Raw genomic sequence first — 6,000 nt, forward strand, 5'->3', positions numbered from 1 at the left:
TCAAAGTTCACTCACATACATTTATTTCATGACAAATGCGCAATTTCCCAACGTGTTAGAAAAAAATAATTTCTAGACATGCTGAAAATTACAACAGAGAAGTAACATAATAAACTAATTAATTAAAGTTTTAAAGGGATGGGGGTCAGTGTTGACAGGCCCAAGATTAACATCCCCTAAATTATTGTTTGCAAGTTCTCTCCTGTTGAAAAGGCTATCAGCTGTCCAAAACAAGGGCAGCAACACAGTTAAAGCCCAAATCCTCAGCTGGGCAACTTGTCACCAACAAATCTAGGGTGCTGAACTTGTTGAAGATGTATGCATGTGCTAAGGTAACATCTGCGGGATGCTGTCTCTAGTTGTCAAAGAATAATTTTTGTCCTGCACAAGTCAGTGAAGCTAAAGCATTTATACAAATAATTTTAAAATTAATACAAATACTTTTCATTTATATAGCATCTTTCAGCCAAGGTTCTCAAAGACCTACACCGATTAATTAGATATTAATTAATCCTCACAACCCCTCTGAGGGATAAGTAAATATCATCCCAATTTTATATATAGATAAACTCAGGTTTATAGAGATTAAGTGGTTTGTCTGAGGTCACGCAACAAAACTGCAGCGTATTTGAAACCCAGACCTTCTGATTCCAACCCCCCTCCTCTGACCACTAGAATACACTCCCTCTTTATCAAAACTGCTACTAATAAATGATTAATTTAAATGCTTTTGATGTAGTAACAAATGTTAACACAATAAGGTCAGTAGTATTGTACATGACGACTGGTGGTGGTGATCATGATATTGATAGTTTTTGTGTGTCAGTGCTATAAAATGACAGTTGCTCACTGTACCATCTATCTTAGGTGTCCCCCTTACCATAGTATCCAACCACCTCACAATCTGTGAGGTAGGGAAGTGCTATTCCCATTTTACAGAGGTGACACTGAGGCACAGAGGGAGGGAGTGACTCACCGAAGGTTACCCAAGAAATCTGTGGTAGAGCAGGGAACTGAACACGGCTCTAGTGGGTTCAGGCGAGTACCCCTTCTTCCCTTACTATTATTAAAGAGGTGCATTTTTGCTGGACTCAAGAATTATCTCTTGGGCCTCAGCTAACCATCAGGCAGATCACACAAACAGTGTGCGGTTTCTTTATATATGATATTGTACTTACAATTAAGATAGTTTCTGCTCTGAAGTTTAAAAACTACACACTTAAACAATTCAGCACTCTGTTAAGCACATGTTCTATTTTTACATAATATAAGCAACACACATCTTTAGCAGTAAATATTTTTATAAAATCTCATTCCAATACAAGACAAGAGTAACAGAAGAGAGATTTGAGACACTCACTCACACAGAAAACCTGTATTTGGATAATTTGTCTGCACTCTATACTGAGATCATTAAGAACAAATTAATATTTAATCTCATTCCTCTGTCCTAGCAGTACCTCCTCATCTGGTAGCAAAGTGTTGGCTTCTGCTGCCATCTGAATTATTATCACTCAAATGAAAGATTAAAGAATTACAAATTCCAAAACTATTTTTCTCTCTTAAATGCCACCGTTTTGGACTGGTAGACCCAAACATGTGCCATTACTTTTGTTATGTGTATTTGCTCTCTTCTCAAACCAAATGGTTCTGTGAGCTTAAAAGAAACCTAGGCAAGCAGCATACTACTTAGCAACCCTAAATAACATACCAGGGTTCATGTGTGAAATAAGAAATAATGCTAATGAAGGAACCATACTTCTGTTTTAGGTTTCTAAGGGGTTTTCATAATAAAAATGAGGAAAATAATCTTTAGAATGAGGAAAAATACATTGGCAGTGTTACAGTTGAGTGACAAAAAACAGCAGAAGGATGATGGAATAATAAAGTCTGTTCTATATTAAATGTATTATGAATGGATACCACTCTGTTATTGAGAATTTTAAATCAAATCAGATAAGTTCTCATCTTTGCTATGATTTTAACCCAAAAGTATCTGAAGTAATTTCAATACCAATATAAAAATCTAGTGTCAAAAGTTCTTGCTATTGACTCATTTATGGATCTTTGTTCTATTGTAAAAGAGGCTTTAGTATGATTTCACTGAGAAATCAACTAAAAACATTATGGAAAACCACTCAGTTTCAAAGTGACAGGTAAATGGAAAAATACATATGGGAGGGAATTTTTTAAAAGTTATGCTGGGTTGGGAGCAGTGAATCATTGCCATCACTAAGAGAATTAAATACTTATTGAAAGCCTAGTAATCTCGGTTTCTCTAATGTCATGAGAATGACTCACTAATGAGACTTAACACTTCACAATACCATTCTAGGGTACCATTCTTGATCACCCAGCTAAGTTCCTACATGACTAGATCACGTAATTTAGGGCCTCATTACAAACAGATGAGGTGTTTGCCTTGTTTAGCCATGAGTGATCGTGAGTATGCAGATAGCTGTTCAGACATATAACTGTCCATTCGCATTATTCACCTTGTTTGGGTACTTACCCATCTATATTAGATACATATTTTGCACACCTCACTTTTTGAAAAATCAGGCCTTAGCAGCTCTGTTTCTGTGCCTAGTTTCCCAGTCTATAAAACGGCGTCAATAATACTCACCAGCTTCAGAGGTGTGTGTTGAGGATTGATTAATTAATTAATTGTAAAGTGCTTTTCTATCCTCTGATTAAAAAAAAAAGCACTATTCAAATAATATCTCTTGATTAGCTAACAGCTTTTGGATTTAGGCAGATTCACATGCAAATGTTCTCTATACTAAAACTTGAGATAACGTGTCTGGGTATTATTAGAAAAAGAGTTCCCTAAAATATGTAAGTTAATTTAGCTTATCAGTGGGGCATGAATCCCTCATTGCAGCCTGCATGTGCTACCTCAATACCAGCAATAGTAAGAAAAGGGGCATGTAAATTTCTTGCTTAATTTTGTTCAATTAGAATGAGATGAGCAATTTGTTTTTTATACACTGCCTTAGTGACTGGTAGCGTAGTGACTGTAGAGTGTCACTAGTGACAGCAACCCAAGGACAGCACCTCTAATAATGCAGTGCAGCAGCATCTTTGGATATGAGCCCAAGCCTTGAGGAACTTGAACTCATATGTAAAATGCTTCCATTTGACCAGCATTTTCTTGCCCCCTACATTTGTGTACTGTACAATGGTTAATTTATGTCTTCCATCTCAGAAGTTGTTGCTTTTCAGCAGTAAGTATAGAAGTTACAAAAAGGGTGAAAGGAAATATTGACCCCAATTGTCTCCCATGAAGGTTATTCCTGCACAGGGGATTGGACACAGCTGGTTTGTACTTGTAACATTTCTCTCCATTCTTCCAGCAACAGTTTAGGATTCCCCCCCTCACTCCAGTACAGTGCGTTGGCCCTGCCATCTGCAAATCTTTGGTATCCATCAGGTGTCAGAGCCATCCCATGCTTCATGCCTCTGTACTGCCTCCTAGCCCTTCCCAGTGCCCATTGCAGCAGGACCCTATGGAATAATCTGTCCAAATTTCCCATGCTCCCCAAAAAATCTCTTCTAGTAGGAGTTTCTCACTGAGTAATATCACACTTACCCAGACAGATTTAACTTGTGCAAGGATGTTGTGCAGTGTTGGGTGTGAGAGAAATGATGCCAATGGCTAAAAGTTGAATGTTGACAAATTGAGACTTGAAATAAGGAGTTTGTTTTTAACAGTGAGGATAATTAACCATTGGAAGAATTTATCCAGGGTCGTGGTGGATTCTCCATGACTGGCACTTTTAAAATTAAGATTGGATGTTTTTCTAAAAGATATGGTCCATGTTATACAGGTGGTATATGTGTAATATGCAATGGTCCCTTCTGGCCTTTGAATCGATGAAACATTTCAGATTAAAGTCCTCTACCACAGAAATCAATGCGAGACATAAAGAAGATCATTTCACAGTCCATGATAAAATATTGGCTGTGTGTTAAGACAATGTAGTATTTTCTCAAAAACTTGTGTTTTGAAAAATGACTTTAGTGCTGGAAAATGATTTTAATGAGAGTCTCTGAGAACTGCAGAACTTCTGCTATTAAAAATACAAGTAATAAAGAAGACATTACATACATTGGGAAAATGTCTGTACAGACAATTGTATTAAATTTGTTCAAATAAGTTTCTGTGCTGGTATCTCAATTTACATGTAATGTATTTAAAAATATACCATTTAACTGGATATGCAAACATGCAGTAAGGGGATGATATATCCCATAGTGCAGGTGTCGCTCAAGTGTGGCGCATATTTATTTGAATCATCAAGATTGTCATCTTCCTCCATATTTTCAGCTTGAAGGGGATGGGGGCTGCCATAAAGATAAACATTTAGATTGCTAAGATCTAAGGGGATGCTCCCACTCTCATTGCTCCCAGCTTGCTTTCCCATCAACAGAGAAACTGTTGCTTTCCACAAGCAGTGGTTCATCACACTGAGCTACTTTAAGCACATCACTTTTACCTGGGTCAGGCTCACTTTTACAAACTTCACTTGCCAGCAATCCATCACCCACCAAAAATCTACCCTTTCCTTCTTCGTCAAACTGACAATCAACGTCAAACTGACAATCAACATTAATACGCTCTAAAGCAATGTTTTCCTGAGCTGCTTTCTGTGCTTCATCTAATTCCAGATTCACTTCTGAGGCCTGGTCTACACTGGCGGGGGGGGGGGGGGGAATAGATCTAAGTTACGCAACTTCAGCTACGTGAATAACATAGCTGAAGTTGACGGACTTGGACCTACTCACCACGGTGTCTTCACTGCGCTGAGTCGACTGCTGCTGCTCCCCCATCAACTCTGCCTGCGCCTCTCGTGGCGGTGGAGTCCAGGAGTCGACGGGAGAGCGCTTGGGGGTCGATTTATCGCATCTAGATGCGATAAATCGACCCCGCTGGATCGATCGCTGCCCGCCGATCCGGCGGGTAGTGTAGACATACCCTGAGATATTAGACAGACATTCACCATGTAAACTACTTTATTGACTGGGCAAACAGCTATTTTCCACAATCCCAAGGCTAGAGACACTCTCTTCCTTGTTATAGCATACCTGGTTAAACACATACAACTGCTTAGAGTCAAACACCCCTCCCACCCCCCTTCACAGATCTCCCTGTCAGTTACAGATAATACAGAGGATTCACATTTATATTTTTTCTGGAACTGGGTTATGACATTACCCTGATTAAATATAGTTACCACATCATTATTAAACAACATACCAACATCATTATAAACTGGACTTTCAGTAAGTCTGGCCACTTCTGCCTCAGGTTCTAGTCTTTGTCTTCTGCGTTCCTGGGCAGCTTTTCCTATAGCAGCCAGCTGTTCCATCTGTCTTGATGAGCTTGCTGGGATCTCTCTTCAGCTAATCTTTCCTGCAATCGAAGATCTCAGGGCTTTCAGTTTTGATTGTGGATCACTCATTGTGATTAACTTTAACCTTTAACACTCTGTCATAAACATACAGCTAAGGGTAGCATAAAATCCCTCCTTTACCTGTAAGGGGTTAAGAAGCTCAAATAACCTCGTTGGCACCTGACCAAAAGGACCAATAAGGGAAGAAGATCCTTTCAAAACTGTGGGGGGAGGTTTTGTTTGGGCTCTCTTTGTTGTTCTCTCCGGGACTGAGAGAGACCAGGGCAGGAAAAACACATCTCCTAAAACCCTACGTGGAATAAGCATCTAAGATTACAAATTGTAAGTAATAGCAAGGAAATGCGGTAGATTATCTTTTGTTTTAGCTTGTGAATTTTCCCTATTCTAAGAGGCAAGTTTATTCCTATTTTTTGTAACTTTAAGGTTTTGCCTAGAGGGGAATCCTCTGTGTTTTAAATCTTATTATCCTGTAAAATTACCTTCCATCCTGATTTTACAGAGGTGCTTCTTTTATTTTTTTCTTTATAATAAAGTTCTGTTTTTAAGAATCTGATTGGTTTTTAGTGTCCTAAAAAACCAAGGG

The sequence above is a fragment of the Chrysemys picta genome, chromosome 10 (assembly GCF_011386835.1).
Source record: "Chrysemys picta bellii isolate R12L10 chromosome 10, ASM1138683v2, whole genome shotgun sequence".
Taxonomy (NCBI): Eukaryota; Metazoa; Chordata; order Testudines; family Emydidae; genus Chrysemys; species Chrysemys picta.